Genomic DNA, 19,711 nt, shown 5'->3' with positions numbered 1-19,711 from the left:
TTATATGCTCCTATTTCTCTGTTGAGGGTTAATCATCCTCTTGATTCTGGAATACCAGGAATTTCTGGGCTGTGGACTGAGTTGCTAGAACTGAAAGGTACAGGAGAACACACAACTATAACTAGTACTTTGTTGTGGTGTGCCATCAAGTCATTTTCGAGCTATGGCAACCTCGCTTCCACAAAGATGAATCTATCTTAAACGTTTTCTTGGCAAAATTTGTTCAGAGGGTTTTTTGCCTTTGCCTTCCTCTGAGGCTGAGACAGTGTGACTTGCCCAGTGGGTTTACATGGCTGAACAGGCATTGGAACCCTGGTCTACAGTCGTAATCCAATGCTTAAACCACTATACCTCTCTAACTCTACTACTGTTTTAACTAGTACACAGATATTACATTTTGTTTGACTGTGTGCCCTTGAAAAATATATCTGACAACATTCATTGTTTAAGTAACTACCTTTGTGCTTACAGCTGAAATCATTACTCTCAAGTAAGCCCTGTTAAAGAGAGCCAGCGTGGCGTAGTGGTTTGAGTGTTGGACTAGTATTCTGGAGCCCAGGGTTCAATATCCTCCTTGGCCATAAAACCCACTGAAACCTTGGGTGAGTAACATAGTCTGAGGGAAAGGCAATGGAAAACCTCCTCTGAACAAACATTCCCAAGAAAATCCAATGACGAGTTCTCTTTAGGGTTGCCATAAAATGAAAATGACTTGAAGGAACACAACAACACAGCTTCAAACTTGACACACACATAAGATCAGGATGTGTGTTCCTATTCCGAGTGACCAAGTTCGGGATGTGGCTGCTAGTCATATTAATATCTCAACCCAAAATAGACTAGCCCAATCAAATTTACTTGGAAGTAAATCCCATTGACCTGAGTAGAATAACGATAATTGTATTAGAAATGAGATGTCATTGCACTAAGCAATGGAGAGGTGAAGATTAGTTGTTCTTCCACTTTTTACTCAGTATTTACTTGGCTACATAATTTATTTCTGAATACTTATCACTGTTAGAAATAGTAGTTTCTAAATTTCTTAGTGCTAATAATTTTCCTCTTCTATAGTGTCCTGATAATATATTATCCCCTACACCATCCCCCATAAATTAACCTGATCTGTAGACTGAGTAGGTGAACTAAAATCTTACTGTTCTCATCTTAATTAAAATCTGTGTGAAACTAGATATACTACTGTAGTTAATTGTTTTGGTTGTATAGAATCAGTTCTTAGAGCTAATCTGATTTCACTTTAGGAAACTGGTGGGAAATCCCAGTGTGGATCCCATTCTCCCGGTGCCAATCTGGTCTGAACAGATGTGCACATGTTTTTAAAGGACTCTCAGTGCTGAACTGTTCTTGAATCTTCAGCAACAAGCTTGCAGCAGGAAGGGGTCTGTGGCAGAATCTTCTAAATCGCATGGTTTGGGATGTTATACCCCCACCTCAAAGTCACAGTATGTAGAATCCAACCTGCAAAGTATATAATAAGGATTAAAATAATTAGCCAGCACATGTTTAAATTGAAATATTTCTTTTAAGTGCATTGGCTTGCTGAATTTGGCATGTTATCCCTCCTCCATTTTGCTAATGCGTGAAGTGATGCGTGAAATACTGAGCAACTGAGAGCTTTGGGGAAAGGGCGATGGCTGGGAAAAAAAGATCTGTGTGGAGTATAAAAGCCATTTTTGTCAGCATATTTTCTTTCAAAGCCTTATATCTCCTTTCACAATCCTAAATAGCATACAATACATATAATATTCTAAAAAAAAAATACAATGATAATAAAAGCATGCAGATAGAGCCTAAATATCAGTCTGAAAATAAACCTTGGATCTCCTGTAAAGCCTAATGAAGCAATAATATCTTAATCCAAAAAGAATGCAAAAGATGAGGTGGGAATTTATGGACCTAAATAGGGAAGAAAGTTCCCTATTTATTCCACAACCTTAGAGCACAGAAGATGCTGTGACACCTCCAAAGTGTTCTGAGTCTGACTCCTTTTCCTGTGATGATCCATAAGATCACCCTTACCTCTGTCTCTTGTAGGCCTCATTCACTTTTATGCTTTTGCGCTGAATAGATCCGAATCGTGTCATCAATGTGACACCGAATTGAAGTTCCCACTAAGTTTGCCACAATCGAAGCTGTCCTTGGCAATTTAACACACTTCATGTTCACATTTCCTTTTGAATCAATTCAAATGAAATGCTGGTTTTTTTAACTGTCAATCAAATGAGGCACATCTATGTCACACCGCTTCAATGATGTTTTTTCTGGCTGTTCAACATTAAACACCATTCCCTTGGGGGGAATCCCCCCTCTGTTATCCTCGGAGGATCATGGCAATGGCAAGCCCCTCTGAAGAACCCTTGCTGAGAAACCCCCATGATAGGTCTGCCCCTGTGTACATAAGCCCTCCCTCCTGAGTTCTCAAATGGGATTGACAGCACATTCCCATTGGCGGCTGACTCCAAAAACCTGGTTCATTTTAAAAGAGGCATTGGAACTCCCAGTTCCAAAAGAACCAGGGTAAGTGGGGATTTTGCTCACACATGCCCACTGCAAACTGCACCAAGTGTGCTTGGCAGGAGTATGAACGCTCCCCCTTTAACCCAGTTTCCACACTGGGTTATTTCGTAGTGTAAATGGGCCCTTATGGAGACTTTAGGAAGTCACAGATTTTCCCATGTCTGTTTCTTTTTCTGCAAAAAAATAGTCTACAATCAGCCGTCCACATTTTCAGCTTTGACTTTTTCAGCTTTGGTTATTTATGGATTTAATTAATATATTCGCTTTAGAAATCTCTAGGTCCTCCAATGCAACTCTGCCAGAAATTGACTGTAGAGGACCTAGAGATTCCTAGAGAGATGTTCTCTCAGGTAAAAAAAAAAAAGTCATTTTTTGTTTGCGATTTTTCCACTTTCATGGGGTTCCTCTGCCCCTAACCCCAGCAAATGTGGAGGGCCCACTGTAGTTCAACGTGCTTCCAACTGCCTTGAGAGCGTCCTATATGTATATAGGTTACTATTTAGAAATTAACATCTGGAATGGCACTAATATTAATATCATTGAGTTATCCATCTCTTTAGTATCAGTAGGTCAAACTAAGCTGTACAAAAAGGAAATGCTCAGCAGCAGCCTTTGGGAAAAATCCCATGTTACTCATGACTAGACTCATTGAAATCATAACACACAAGACTGATAAGTCCCATTCATTTAAATGAGTTTGCTCTAGTTGGGACTAATTTTGGATTAGCCCTTTAAACACAACTACTCTATTAAAACGTAGCTGGTTACCAAAACAGTCCATCATTGAGGTCCTGCCTATCAAAGTGCAAGTTAGAATGAGAAAGGAGACAATTCTACCATTTTGTGTTTTGTGACTTTTAAAGATTTTTAAAAAATAATTTAAAAGTTAAATTAAAGGCAAGGCTTTCAGTGCCTTGGCAGAAAGATATAGAAATGTAGTAAGGAGATAAAAGAGGAAAGAAAGAAGCAAGCAAACAAATTTACTCAATCCATTCTGTTTTCCAGTTCTGAGTTTCCTGAATGGGTCATTATATGCCTGCCACATTCAACACAAACATTGCCAAATTTCACTCCACACCTCAGATTCTGTGTCTATGTAAAATAATCATATTTTTCTCCCTATTTCTGATATTCAGAAGTAGCACCCAGCTCTTATACAACACAAAAGGGAAGCATCAACAGATTCAGTGACAGTTTTGCAGCGGAGAGGCAATGAAGGGAAATCTTCCCAAAACATCCCAATGAAGATTGAGGTTGCTGCTCACTGACTTTGATATACTGACTGTTGGGGAATAAAAACTAGAAAACTAGGTTGAAGGGAACAGAGAATAGAGTAATTCGAAGGGAAGGAGGGCATGGCTGAATGCATGAACCATGGTAGAGGAGCATTGCATGGATATACCCTAAAACTGTCCCAGTTAACAGGGAACGTCCCAATTAATCCTTTGTTATCCCACTTGTTCAGCTGTTTTAAAAATGCCCCACTTTCTCTCTCTTTGAATTTCCCTCCCTTGTCCTCAGTTTACTTCAACAAAGTACCTTCATAGTTCAAATGTAATTTGCTCTCAATTTTGGGTGGGGATGTTACTCTTCCCAGTAGGCTCAGGAAAAACCAAACTGCTGCAGCCCCTTCTAGCTTGTATGTTCTTCCTCATTAATAACTTTTGTCATCTTGACATATTCTGATGTTGCTTGGCCACTTGTGTCCTGGGCTTCATCTGTAACCGGTTGGAGGATATAATTGTGGCAACATTTTGCTGCAGATCCCACTCGTATCCCAGAATACAGTGTTCCTCTTATAACAGAATAGCTTCTTCATGAAGCCTCCCTCATCTGCATCTGCTTTCCAGAGCTTTTATCTGACACTCACTTTTTTCAAATGTGTCAAATGTAGCAGAACATTATCGTTTTATTCTGCTCTTTTAAGTGCAATCTGTAAATCTTTGAGGATGCCTAGTCATACTCATCTTTTGTGAGCCTAAATTATACATTTCCAAGCCTTGTCCTTTTAAGCATTTTCACTCTCAAAGAAATTGTATAATGGTGTGAACATTATAGCAGAGAGAGAAAGACAGTCAACATAATGCAGATGCTAATGGGTTGGGTCCACATCATTGCATGCGTTCAAATGTGTGACCATGGGAAAGTCATTGTTTTTCCAATACCTAAAAAAGGTTGAAGAATTCTCATGAGTATCCTGGAAGAAGGATAGAATTCAAATGCAGCCACTAGGATTTATATTTTTGTCTTTAGCAATATGCAAATAAATATCAAGCAATCTGTATAGATTATACAAATGTACATTGACCATATGTGTTTCCAGCAATTAGAAGTTATAAATGGAATTTTCAGTTTTAAAAGGAAGCAGAAGATTACATTTTTAAAAAGAGAAGACGATCTACATATCCTTCTAAGGATATTTCTTTACCATCTTTCCCAGTTCATATCTTTACCATCAAATTAGTCCAGTTGACAAAGTTGGTGTTCTGAGTATGGCAAACTGAATTTAGCTCTCTGTCTCTGAATCCGTGGATGTATAGTTCACTTCAGACAATTTCTTCATTGACATTTCTTTTATCTAGGTCATGCCTCCTCGGGATTCCATATACTGTCAACCAGTGACGATAGCTGGCAATAATTCTTGCAACAGAAGAGGAACTGAAACATGTGCAGTAACATTACCACTGAATTTACAGGTGCCTTGCACATGAAATTACAGAACACCTTTAGATTAATGGGTTGCCGCACAGGAATTACATTTAGGGTCATAAATTCATTTTTGTACCCCTTGGTTAAATTAAGCAAATACAGGTGCTATTATTGTTGTTATTTATTTATTTCATTTGTATGCCACCTTTCTCCCAGGAGGCACCCAAGGCAGCTCAGCCTCTGGTTTTAAAAACTCTATTTTATAGTCTTTTTCTGCCCATCCAAACACTTCAGTTTTCCATCTTGTGCTCTGCCTATGTAGAAGTTGTTTTTTTAAAACAACGACACAACAACCACAATAACAACAGTATAGGCATTGGAAAGGGTGTCTGCAGTAAACAGTGTTATGAAATTTGAACTGGGAAAGAGTAGGATATGCCTCAGCCAGTCCCACTCCAATTGTGTGTGCCTGCCTACAACACGCAAAGTAATAGCATGTTTTAAAAAATATGTAACTTTGGCCACCAAAGTGGAAATATTAACAAAAGCAGAAGCAGAAGCTGTTCAAAGAAAAAGTATCTCTATGTGCATTTCTGAAGAAGCTTTCAAGTGTTCTATAGGAAGTTCACAATTGTTTTGTTTACTTGTGCAAAGTTACCTGACCTGTTTGTTTCACTCCACACGTGCGTACTGTTAGTTTTGAATAAAAACTTTGGTGAGACATTCAAAGACATAGCCGTATTAGTCTGGAAAATCAGTATGCAAAGGGATCTTGTAGCACCTTTGAGACTAACTGTAAGAAAGAAGTTGGCAGCATGAGCTTCTGTAGACTTCAGCCTACTTCCTCAGATGCATGTTTGGAGTGGAGAACCTAGAGACAGATGTATATAAACTGAACTGTTCTTCAGGTTTGTTGTTGTTGTATAGGAACTTACCCCTATTCTTTCCATGCTAATTCTGCCCCTGGTACCAATTTTTCTGGTAAAGAAGTAGTGTCCAGGAACACATCTACTTTGTTAACTGAGGTATAGTCAAGTAATCTAGGATTTTTTTTAATAAACAGGAAGATGTATGAGGTGCTGCCCAAGCAATTATTTATATTTATTTATTAGAATATTTACATCCTGTCCTTTATCCAAAGATCTCAGGGTGGCTTACAATAAAATAAATTTAAAACAATAAACAATTATAAAAGTTTTAAAAGATTCAAATATATTAAATAGTTTCCCTATTAAAAACATAATTTAAAACCAAGTAAAACAAGCTTGAATAATATAACCATAAAACATGTGTGGACAGGATGAAATCAGTCTGGCCTAAAGGGAATGTTGGAATCCCACCAGTGAGGTGGAATTCCACAATCGAGGTGCTATCATAGAATCATAGAATCATAGAATCGTAGAGTTGGAAGAGACCACTAGGGCCATCCAGTCCAACCCCATTCTGCCATGCAGGAAATCACAATCAAAGCATCCCCAACAGATGGCCATCCAGCCTCTGCTTAAAGACCTCCAAGGAAGGAGACTCCACTACACTCTGAGGAAAGAGTGTGTTCCACTGTCGAACAGCCCTTACTCTCAGGAAGTTCCTCCTAATATTGAGGTGGGATCTCTTTTCCTGGAGCTTGCATCCATTGCTCCGGGTCCTAGTCTCTGGAGCAGCAGAAAACAAGCTTGCTCCCTCATCAATGTGACATCCCTTCAAATATTTAAACAGGGCTATCATATCACCTCTTAATCTTCTCTTCTCCAGGCTAAACATCCCCAGCTCCCTAAGTCGTTCCTTGTAGGGCATGGTTTCCAGACCTTTCACCATTTTAGTCGCCCTTCTTTTGACACGCTCCAGTTTCTCAATGTCCTTTTTGAATTGTGGTGCCCAGAACTGGACACAATATTCCAGGTGGGGCCTGTGAGCTTCCCTCCTCGCTTTAATTCTTGTCTGGCTCTTTGCTATGGAATTCTGGGAGTTGTTTGCTTGCTTTTGTGTGTTGCTCCAAACAGAGGAGCTTTTGTGGGTTCCTTCCTGGAGGGAAGGAGGAGAAGGTCCTGGGCATCCCTGCCATCCTTGCCTCCTGCAGGCTGCCAGCACAGGAGCCCCGCTGGACATGACACCAGAACCCCCCCCCCCCCACAGAAGCAGCCAGACCCTCTCCCTCTTGCTCTCTGCTCTGGCCCCCCTGTTTCCCTCTCTCTTTCTCTCTCTTTCCCTCCTTTCCTCTTCTCTCACTTGTCCCAACTTTCCTCCCTTCCCTCCCTCCTTCTTCCCCCCCCCCACACACACCTTCCCTCACTGCAGTCGCTCGCCTGCCTGCCTCCCTGCCTGTCATTCTTTCAGCCAATCAGGAGACGGAGGAATGAGAGAACGGATTTGAGAACGGATAAGAATACCGCACACACCTCAGTTGGAACGTTCTCATCACGTTTCAGCTCTCTGGGAACACATTCAATCTGTACCCTCCTGGAACACATGTGGAACACATTTAAACGTTCTGAGAACCCGATTGGAACACATACGTGCGGTATACTCAAATGTGTTCCGTTCTCATCACGTGATGAGAACGGTCTCAGAACGCAGTGCGATAATCTCCATAGTGTCTGCTCTGCTGAGAATCACTGCTAATCCTTTCACTGATAGATCTATATTCTATGTACAGTGGACCCTTGTTATACGCTGGGGGTTGGTTCCAAGATCCCCCATGTATAACAAAATCTGTGTATTCTCAAGTCCCGCTAAATATAATGACATAGCAAAATTGTGTCCCTTATAAAAAATGGAAAATCAAGGTTTGATATTTGAAATTTATACTTTTTTGGAACATTTTCAAACCTTGGATGCTTGAATCCACGTATAAAAAATCAGTGTATAAGAAGGGCCGACTGTATTTAGGTAATGTTATCTAATCCTTTGAAAAGCCCTGTATCTTGAGGGCCCTCAAAGCACACTGAAGCAGTACCTTTTGTAAATGTATATGCATGGTGTAGTTGTTCTGAGGGCTGGACTAGGACACAGGAAGACAAAGGTTAGAGCCTCTGCTTGGTCATGAAACCTACTAGGTGACCTTGTACAAGACACACACTCTCAGCCTCAAAGGAAGGGAAGGGCAAACTCCCTCTGAACAAATTCTGCCAAGAAATCCTTATGATAGGTTTGCCTTATAGGTCAGAAATGACTTGGAGTCACACAACATGCTGTGTAACCAAATATTTCCTCTTAATTTCCCTAATTAAATCTCATGTGAGTCATCAAAGGTGGATGATGACCACCAGTATTTTCAGAACCTGTTCTTGTATTTTCAAAGAGTGTGCATATCTTTTATTATTTCATTCTTCTCTTGGAGTAATGAATTTATAACTGGTGTGCTATACAGATGATAGTTTGTTTTAATCAGCTATATTACTCTGACCATTTTAAGTCCTAATGATAATAAATTTTATTATCCTTTTCTTTACCCTAGTCGTAACACTTGAGGAAAAGGAGAACTTGGATTGCTGTTGTGGTGTAACAGCTACCATGCTGAGTGTGATGCATAGTCTCATTAAGATAAGAGATATAAGATACAGGGCTCTTGGAAGGATATTGTGTTATCTTACCAATAACCATAACTATCTAATATATATAAAAAAGATTCAACAGAAATAGTTTTTACATAGTGCTTGCTTGATAATTTGCCATTATGGCTCAATGACTGCTGTTTCATACTTGGCTATTACATCTCTAGTTTCCGCATATAATTTGCTAACTATGCTCTTCCTAGATAGGTTTTGTTTTGGTGGTATGCCTTGAAGTCGTTCCTGAATCCTGACATGTGGTGATCCTATCATTGGGTTTTCTTGGCAAGATTTGTTCAGAGGGGTTTTTGCCTTTATCACCTTCTGAGGCTGTGACAACGTAATTTGCCCAAAATCACCCAGTGGGTTTCTATGGCTGAGTGGGGATTCAGACCCTCTTCTTCACAGTTCTAGATAGATTTTCAAAAACTGCTATAAATGGTAAGGTGTATGTTATGAAAACCCATAAGTCAGAAATTACTTCACATAGCAACAACAATGCTTGCTTTGGCGCCAGATTATTCAGGTTCAATGCTGATATCTGGCCTGGCACTCAGTTGTTGAAAAAAAACATTTGTCTTCAATTCACTATACCACCCACTATTCTTGAATCCCAACTTGGGCAAATTCCCTTTCAGGGAAACTGATGAACTATGATAAATGGAATTAGTAGAGCTGCTGGACTTTACCTATTTTTGGAAAACTGGAAATGCTCTGCAAATACTTAATCTAATTTTCCTTGAGAGCTCTCAGAATTTAGTAACTTCGCATCTTCTAAAATTTTCTCTGGTTGAGAAAACATTTGCTTCAGTATAGCCACTGTGGGTGCCAGTTGGGTGGACAGCTCATCCTCCCTGCAAATCTGAAAGCCCCAATGGTGAGCCACGTTTTTCTGTCAGTGTGGACATAGCCAAGATCTCACACATGTAAGCCAGTCTTATGGAAATGTCTACATTTTACTACATGTACATGTATGGTTGACAAATGAAGCTAAAACCTGATCATTTCCTGTGTTTGCACAAAAGGACTTCATCCCTTTTTGGAAAAGTAATTTGCTTGTAGTTTAAAAGTGTGGAAAAGTTGTTGTTGTTGTTGTTGTTGTTGTTGTTATTTGTATCACAAATCCTTAAACCCTCTCTTCCTTTACCCCAAGACATCTAGGAAAATCTGGGACTTGCAGGACAAGAACTTCCCAGCTTTCCCAAGCACGGGACTTTACTGTGTGTTTCATGCTGATCCTTTCTTTTTCAGATATTTTTGTTGGTATGATTAAGTTAGCCCAAACAGTATGTAAAAACTCCTCATGCCAATGAGTCCCCTGGGGGTCAGTGACACCTGTGAGATTTGTGTACCTTGTGGGAACCCAAGAATGGGACCTAAGTCAACATACATTTTTTGAGGATCATGACCTAGGTGTCTTCTTTCACAAAGCATGGTCATCCAGCTGTAGTGGCAGTGTTCCCTTTCATGTTTAATGTTTTAGAAAGGGAAGTCATCTCTCCTTTCATCCTTATAATCTACAGTTTCACCCATCTCCTAACACAGTAACAAATATAGTCCCTTAGATTCTCACTGGTTGTGTCCCCCCCCTCCACTCTCATTGCACTGAGAGAAAAGACATTTCCCTCGGCTAGAGCCTCGGGTTGCTACAACATCAGCACCAACTGAAACTTAACTTGATACTATAGAAACACAGCACACAATGGGCAGGCTCTTGAGACGTCATTTATTTCCAGTTGTTATTGATGGCCTTTCATACTTTGCTCGTGGGTCTACTTTACCTTGTCACTTATGAGCTACGAGGTTATCAATAACTCATGGAAATAAATGTCTTATTGATAGCTCGCTGTATAGTCAATGCTTTGTTTCTCTTGTTCTCTCTCACACACATATATAAAAATATACCCGGTCATATATAATGCAAAGCAAGGAGAGAATGAATAAAAATGTTTGATGTTACCTTTCCTCTTATCATTGAATATTGAGGCTCTTAAGACTCAAGGGGTTTTATTCCCCCTTCCTTTCTTCCAAAGGCATTTCACAAAGATCTGTCCCTAATTTATTTATTAAGGTAAGCCTGAAGAACAAGGTAAAATTACCAGACTGGCCGATCAGTGCCTTTATATACACACAAGCGCATTCATATTTAATGGAACAGTCTATAGTGTTGTGTCTAGAATAAACTTAAGGTCAGATCTCTGGGAGACCAAATCATGCTATTATGCCTGATGAGAAATGAATACATGCAGGAACTAAAAAGTGCTGAGCTGAAAGGGAACCGTATTGAATGCAAAAGAGGCATTTTGAACAATTCATTCCTAAGTGAAAGTGCTTTTTCCCCTTAGTTTTCCTTCCTTGCCTTGATCTAACTAAAACTGTTGTTGAGGCAGGTTAATGATTGACCTTTGCAAGAACCACATACCAATCTTTGTTCCCTAGCAGTCAGAAGCTTGCAGGGGCTAGAAATCTTTGACAGAAAGAATAGGATTAAATTGTTGTAAGAAGTCCGCTGCAGGTGATGATCAATGGCAAAGGGAGGAAAATGGTTTCTCAGAACACTTCTACATTGCTTGAAGAGTGCCATCACAGCAGATCTCTGGCACATTTATTAAAGATGTATATTCTCGAAATGTAACAGTTATTTTTCTTTAGTCAGAGTCTTGAAAACTATGCCTTATTTAAATACCATGAAATTGTGTTTTTTAAAAAAGGAGCAAAAATTTAGACAGTTTGAATTAAGAAATTAGATAACAATTAAACAACTTCATTATATAACTATTAAAAATTGAATAAATGAAAATCTGTTCAGATTGCTGTCTAATTAATACTAATCATTACTTTCTTATTAATATTAGTCATGAAAAGAAATTGAGACACATTGGGAATTATTTCTGTAAGCATTTATTTAGTACAGTCTTTAGTCAACAAGAATCTGAAAGAGCAGCATAATTAAGAATAGGGTATTAATAAATTCAAGTAATCATTATACAACATATCAAGTCATAGTTTAGGGGAATTTAACATGCCCTTTTACCTGCTGAACAATGAACTCAGAGAAACTGGTTGCTTGTTTGGATTATCTTAAATCCATTGCAAGACAAGGGATGCACATGTTTGCCTTTTAAATAAACAAGAACAACAATGCTGTGAGAACAAACTGTTTTGGAAAAAAAATCTGGAGAGAGCTTGGTTCAAATTTTGAGTCAAGAAGTGATTGATTAATCAGACAATGGATTGATTTATCAGCAGGTCAATGAATTTTTCAGCGCAACAGCGATTTTGTATTAAAACAGTAAATTAAATATTTTAAATAGCATACAGCAAAAATGCAGGCAATGACACACTGAGTCTATTTAAAGTGATAATAATATTTTAATAAAAAACAACCATAATTAAGTTCCTTTACAGATCTAACCTCAACTCTTGCCATATCAGGTCTGCATGCTAAATTTAGCCATTATGGTTCAAAATGTTTAAACTAATTCTTTGTTTCAACTATTTTGTGTGCTTACTAATATATGTGTTTACTAATATGTCAAGTTCTAGAAAGCAAATATATTTATTTAAAAAATCCTCAACTGTTATTATGAGCCAGAACAAATGAGCCAGAACAAATGTGCAGTCCACATTTTAGTTTGAAAAGTGCTCCTGCCTAAGCAATATTGTGCTGCAGTTAAAATCGCATTGCATGCAGTCCCTATTTGAGTCACCTCAAAAGTAGATTCAAAGTACTATAGTTCAAAGTTATTCCCAGGTAAATTAGTACAGGATAGTATTGGACTGTAGCTTTAAAGACTCCTCCAAAAGATGGGAGAGGGGAAAATATGACTCAGACAAATTAAGCATTTTTAACTCCCACTGATTTTAGAGAAAGAATTAAAAACATGCTTACATTTCCCCCATTAATGGGACTTTAAAACATGCCTAATTTGTCTGGGTGGTGTCCAAGGTAATTTATTTTGAGTGCTTTAATAACCTAGGCAGTGGCAGTGCTAGTGCCATAATCCATAATCCATATCCTGTTCCATGTAACGCATGGGAGAAGTAAGCTTGTTGTAGGGAGGGAGATCGCCATTTAAAAAAATAATTGGATAGATGCACTCCAGTCCTTTGTTGGGAGAGTGCTGAGTTTAGAAAGAATTAAATAAAAAGTTCAGACTAAAATAAAAGAAATGGCTACATAAAATGCTCTCCCGCTGACTCAGAGGAAAGGGATAGTGGTGGTGGTGGTGATTACCAAATTCCTTTCTGCAGTGTCCACCTTGGTTTTGGTAGGGATCAGAACTGTGTGTTCCCCAGATTTTGTTGGACTGTGACTCCTAGCATCCTCCACCATTGCCTAGGCAGGCTATGCTGGTTAGGTTTGATGGAAGTTACAGTACAACTGCAACAGGAAGGCCACACAATTTTCACCGTTGGTTTCAGGGAATTTATGTTGAAGTGGTACATCATCTAAAGTGGTATACTAAACAATAAATGAACAGTTAATTAAATCAGGTTAAAAGCACCAACCTGTGGGCATGCTATGTCTGTGTACTTTGCTCATTAACAGCAAAATCACGGTATGGAGATTGGCCAGTAGGCACCCATTATACTTGCATAACCAAATGCCAGTCAAGGTATTAGGTGGGGGAAAGGATAGTGAAAATAATATCATCCAAGTGACAAAACACTGCCAGTTGAATTAATCTATTTGAATGTTTAAATGACCTGGGACTAGAACACAAATGTATGGCAAGTGAGGTGTTTCATGGTTGCTGCTCATGGAGAAATGGCATATTAAGAGGTAAAATCTAAAGCTGGTATTTATTCATTCATTCATGTATTTACACAGATAGGACATTGGGTGGGCTTTCATTAAGGAATTTCCCTCCAAGTAATGCTTTATTATTGTACAAATAACATCTTGCAAGAGTAGGATCCATGTGCAAAAGTGGTGGGATTTCTGAACCCAAAGACATCAGACTATATAATTACCTGACAATTAAGAAAGCTTGATTGTCTGGCTGAGTAAGAAGGCACGGCTTTGAAATGTTTACTGGGAAACTGGAGCGAGCTACTTTCTCTTGTGTATGCAATGTAACATGTATTGTCCTTGAGAAGGAAAAGGGTGGGAAGCAGGAATATGTTATTTGATAGAATTTGCCCTGTGCTTGAAAATTTTTAAATATACCAATCTTACCAAATTGGACATTTCTTCCCAACTGCATGGACTAGAACTAATTATTGTTATGGAGAGCCAGCATGGTGTAGTGGTCTGAGCATTGGACAGCGATTTTGGAGACCAATGCTCAAATCTTGCCTGAGCATAAAAACCCACAGGGTGACCTTGGGCAAGCCACAATTTCTCAGCCTCAGAGGATGGCAGTGGCAAACACCCGCTGAAGAAATAAGGGTTGCCTTAGGTTCAACAACAAACCACTGATGTATTTTAGTGCCCTATTAAATGAGTGGATGTTGCCAGGTCCTTGTGTTCTTTATGCAATTTGCTATTCTGCCAAATTATCTTTATTTCTTCTCAGAAGAAGAAATACTGTACCGATACTATACAATGGTACTTTATAGTGTCTGATGAACAACAAATAGGCAGGTCCTTTTTTTGGTCAGGGAATTTACAATCTAGAAGAGCTGTCAGTTCCCTCTGCATACAGCTCTTGCATATTTCACATTTCAGTTGGCCAATAAAGGTATCACTGATAGATTTTTGTTTGTATTTGTTAAATGGCCAACACAGCTACCCCTGCATGTTTTTTGCATATTTCGCTAAGAAACCAACCATCAATCCCGCAAGTAGTTTTGTACCCTCTTTTTTTAAAAAAGAAAAGAAAACTAAACAAAATATGAGTGAGATGGCAAATGTGGTATTTTCATTTCTGTTTTGTTAAAAAGCAAACAGCCTGCCTGAAGCAGGAGGACTGGTGACTGAGTCAGAATTTGTTTTCTGAGTATGCACGCATGTTATTTCAGTTGTAAAGCTGGAAAGAAGCTGGGATTGCACAGCAGCTGAACAATTCTCGGTGAGCTCCACTTTTATATTAGGTCTGTCATCGCCTTTAGTTACAGCTGGTAACTGGGATTAAAGGACTGAGCCAAGGGCTTTGTGGGAAAAGGAAAAGAAAATGGGGGGTCAAGGAAGCCGGTATGAAGGAAGAGGGACAGCCTGGTTTCAGGTGGCTCCATGAGGGATGAATAGATTAAAATAGGATTTGGTCCCTGACTGGTGCAAAAAAGCCATTTTATAGTCTTGACCCTGGTTGGTGGAGGAAGCACTGTTTAGGTTCCATTTCAGAAAGAAAGGTTTATTGGGTTGGCACCTCCCTCATTCCCCTGGTTGCATCCAGTGATGGCTTTGTGCATAAAAGTATGTTCACTCATGCTGGTAACCCTAATGTTCTTACTGCAATGTCCTGCCTTGGCACCATGTTCCACTATTTGGAGGGTCCTCCAAATTGCTCCAATCATCCACAGATGTCTTTGGTAGGCACAGGGGGCTGTAGTGGTAGAGTAAGATCAGCATAAAGCAAGTACATTATCCTACATATAGATAGATGTGCCCATGGTGACTAGAGGTCCTCCTTTTTCAGGACATGTTTTACATTCTGTCAAGAAAGATTCCAAAATGTTCTCCATTATGACCATATATTTTTATGCTGCCTTTCTCCGAAAGGGGACCCAAGACGGCTCACAATATAAAAACACAGTAAAACGATTTTTTAAAGACAATGAAAATAGCCTAATTAAAACACTACAAAGTTAAAATTTAAACATACAAAAGTTAAAAAACACAATCTAAAACAACAACACCCCCCCCCCATCAAACCAGGCTTGCATGATTTTAGAAGCATGACGATGAAGCATGAATTTATATTTATATGAGCATTTTTAGCTTTTCTTTGGTAAGATCTTAGAGATTTTTCTTGAAATGTCCTACATTTTGCAATGCCTTGTCCTCCTTTGTGGTTAGGACATCTGGTCACCTTGGATATACCTTCCACTAGAACAAAGCTACAATTAGTGTTTTCAGGTAACTAGCTCCAAATACCTAGTTCATTATTTATTTATTTATTTATTTATGCAGCAACATTACAAATGTAGGCTGCGTCTATCTGCAGAATTAATGCAGTTTGACACCGCTTTAACTGTCAAGGCTCTGCCTGAGGGATTCCTGGGATTTGTAGTTTGTTGTGGCACCAGAGCTCTCTGACAGGAGGCTTATTATTATTATTATTATTATTATTATTATTATTATTATTAATTTATTTATTTATATAGCACTGTAGATACTATAAACCCCAGAATTCCATAGCATTGAACCATGACAGGTAAAGCGGTGTCAAACTGCAATAATTCTGCAGTGTAGATGCAGCCATAATTTGATAAGAAATAACAGCAGTATTTTCACAGTGTAACCATAACTTTTTAAGTGTTATTTTTCTAGGGGTAGGCATGGCCTCCCTAAATGGTGGAGGAGGAGTATCACATGGTTGAAGTGCTGGCTTCTACTGCTGCTTTATTATGGCTATTGAACTGATGGTGAGATGGATGGGAGCTTTTTGGTACCACAGGCTTGCAATACTCTGATCTTTAAACAAGTGGTGAAGAAGTAACTGGTTAGTTGCTGTTGAGAAATGGAAAACTAAAGTAGTATGTATGAAAATGGCAATTACTGTGGCAGCTAACTACTTGATGAGAGGGACTTTGGAACTATATATATATATATATATATATATATATATGAGATTGTAATCTTGAGGGCAGGGAACTGTCAAATTAATAATCTGTAAGACACCCTGAGAGCCTTTGTGGTTGAAGAGCTGGGTATAAATACCCTAAATAAATAAATAAATACTCAAGAATTCTTTTACATTTTTTTACAAGTTCTGGGAAAAAAACTGAGATTGAGTTGAAGGACTGGAAGTTGCACGTTGAGATAAAATAGAAACAACATACGATAGAGTGGAGCAAGTACAGATGAGGCAAGGATCCTTGCTGTAAAAGGATCTATTAAATGGTGATAAAAAGCAAATAATTATTTTGGTAGCATACCTTTCAATAACGAAGTGAATTTCAGTACAGGAAAAAGGAAGTAGTAATTATCAAACTGGCAGATGACCAGAACATGTAACCAGAATTTTTCAGTTGAGGGATCAGAGGAGGGGGGCATGTGAGCATATTCTAAGTTTTTCAAATTTGTTGGAAATTACCAACGTGACAACAATACACTGTGTTCAAACTAGTAATTTCTACATTGTACACCAGTGTAATTAACTTACGGAAAATGCATTATTGCATTAGGTTGCAGACGACAGAGGTGGTGAAAAACTACAAGTGTTTCCAGGCCGAAGAGTTTTGGTTGTTCACCTACAATACAAAAATATGACTAATTACTCCAAGATGAGAACGAAATAACAGAACAAAAACAAAACCATGACACAATCCTGTCCTTGTAGTAAATAAATGCATTACAGAGGGTTCATTTTGTGTCACACCATAAGCTGCATCTGGGACAGAGGACTCTACTATCTCTTATTAGGTGTGAATGTTGGTAAGCGGGAAGCATACAAATATAATTAAATATATTAACAGACCAGTGTAGCTGAGTGTTTAATTCCGTCCATTTACGCCATAGTTGCTTTCTTATTCCTTTTCCAGATTTCTTGGGGGAAAGAGAAAGCCACTCCATAGAGTTTATCGCATGGGGGTTAAACCGCTCCCCAGCGCGTTCTAACGGGGGCGAGCGGGGGCGTGCATGGAACGCGATGGGCACCGGATGGGGCCCAAAACGCGACTTTATCGCATGGGGGGATGCCGCCGCCGCCGCCACGCGTTCCCATCGCGTCCCAATTCGGTTCCAGAGGGCGCCATTTCTGGGAACTGTTTCAAAGCGTCCCCAGAAATGGCGCCCTCTGGAACTGAATTGGGACGCGATGGGAACGCGCGGCGGCGGCGTCCCCCCGTGCGATAAAGTCGCGTTTTGGGCCCCATCCGGGGCCCATCACGTTCCGTGCGCGCCCCCGCTCGCCCCCGTTAGAACGCGCTGGGGAGCGGTTTAACCCCCATGCGATAAACTTCCATGTCACTTTTAGACTAGATCCATAGGCCTTTTGATTCACAGACTGGGGAAGAAGAAAGAGGATTGTCACTTTAGCAGGATGCTTTGGCCAACAGATGCAGGACAGACAGAAATTTCTGTTCTCCTCAACCCTTTCCATAATGGAGGACTGGAAGATTGAGGAGGATAGATACCAGAAGGTTTAGTATGTTGTAGAAGGCAAGAGAAAGTAGCTGAAGGTATGGGTATGTCCTAGGTAGAAAGAGGGAAGGAGTAGAGCAGGGGTAGGCAACTTTTTTGGGCCGGCGGCCGGGTTGCTGTCCCTCAGGCGACTGGGGGGCCGAAGCCAGGGGTGCAGCTTCCACCCTCTGGGGGCGGGGCCGCATGCCGGGGGTGGAGCTTCCACCCTCCGGGGCGGGGCCACATGCTGGGGGTGGCCCTGTCAGAGGCCGGCAAAAAAGCCTCTTGGAGGACCCCAGTGACGGCACCGGGCCTCCTGGAGGCCCGCTGCCGCCGCTGGAGCCCTGTTGGAGGGCACCACTGACGGCATCGGGCCTCCAGGAGGCCCGCTGCCGCTGCCGGAGCCCTCAAACAGGGCTGCGACGGCGGCATTGGACCTTCCAGGGGGCCGCTGCCGCCGCCGGAGCCCTGTTGGAGGGCGCCAGCGACGGCATCGGGCCTCCAGGAGGCCCGATGCCGTTGCCGGGGCCTTCGAACAGGGCTCCGACGGCTTCAGCGGGCCTTCCAGAGGCCCGATGCTGCCGTCGGAGCCCTATTCAAGGGCTCCCTCGGCCGCATCGGGCCTCCTGGAGGCCGAAGTCTCGCGCAACCTTGTTTGAAGTTGCGTGAGACTTCGCCTCTGGGCGCTGCCATTTTTTCGCCCAAAATGGCGCTGAACTCTCGCGCGACCTCAAAGAAGGTCGCGTGAGAGTTCGGCGCCATTTTGGGTGAAAAATGGCGGTGCCCAGCGCGGCTTTTTGCTGCTATGGGCGCCGTTATTTTTTCGCGCGGCGGCGGCAACCGCCCCCGGGGGCTGCAATGAAGGCCTCCGGGGGCCGGATCCGGCCCGCGGGCCGGAGGTTGCCAACCCCTGGAGTAGAGGTAGAGGGAAGGTATAAGAGAGAGGTGTTAGAATAATGAGAGAGAAACTAGAAGTGGGTAAGGTAAGATTTTTTAGATAGAAAGAACAGAATAGAGGGGGGAAAAGAAATGAAGGTACCGATCCTTCAAGGTTAATTCAGTAAATATATCTATAGTAACATAGTAAATATTAGTATAGCAAATATGTGTTTTAGATATATGTTAATTAAAGATTGTTTATGTTAATTTACTTTCTTCCGGCAGGCCTACCCATCTGATCTTTTATAAGAGATCTTAAATACTCTGCTTCTGATCTGATTGTATGAATGTTAGTGTGAATGTTAGTTGATGATCCGTTATTTGAGTGAATTAATAGTAATGTCATTGTTTTAACCATTGTATTTTATATGGAATTGTTTTATTGTAATTCAGCCTCGATCCGCAGGGAGAGGCAGGAAATAATAATAATAATAATAATAATAATAATAATAATAATAATTTAATATGTGTGTCTTATTGTTATATGAGTGTCTATAGATGTTGATGTATATGTATCTATGTCTTTTAATGTTTAATAAAAAACCCACTTCCTTTCCATAATGGGAAAAGCTGCCCTTGTTGATATTCACTTGCCACACATCTGCTGAATGCTGATGTGACAAGACAACTGATGGCCATGCTATGCCACCTTCCTTGGTCTATCTGTGCAAGACATGTGGTATTTCAAAGTTTAGGCAGATGTGAAGGACCAAGAAATGAAACAGCTTTGCTTTAAAGGAAACAAAATCCAAATGATTTACATTTTGAAAGTCTGAACAATCTAGAAACCACCTGTGGTGAGAGGTGT

General features: G+C 40.3%; 1 long non-coding RNA gene across 3 annotated transcripts in view; it reads left to right on the top strand.

The window, feature by feature from the left end:
- Positions 1-19,711, top strand: part of LOC149317083 (uncharacterized) — a 46,564-nt gene that overhangs the window by 5,342 nt on the left and 21,511 nt on the right. For 2 of the 3 annotated variants that reach the window (XR_016280572.1, XR_016280571.1), the window contains 2 exons: positions 1,260-1,460; positions 5,118-5,856. This is a non-coding gene — a long non-coding RNA (uncharacterized LOC149317083). Of the gene's footprint in view, positions 1-1,259; positions 1,461-5,117; positions 5,857-19,711 lie in introns of those variants that run through there. The other variant, XR_016280573.1, reaches the window with a different exon arrangement.

This window comes from Sceloporus occidentalis, unplaced genomic scaffold, assembly GCF_023333645.1.
Source record: "Sceloporus occidentalis isolate IW3139 unplaced genomic scaffold, rSceOcc1.0.p SCAF_3, whole genome shotgun sequence".
NCBI classification, from domain to species: domain Eukaryota; kingdom Metazoa; phylum Chordata; class Lepidosauria; order Squamata; family Phrynosomatidae; genus Sceloporus; species Sceloporus occidentalis.
Note: the sequence above shows the minus strand (reverse complement) of the source record. Positions and strands in the feature narration are given on the sequence as shown.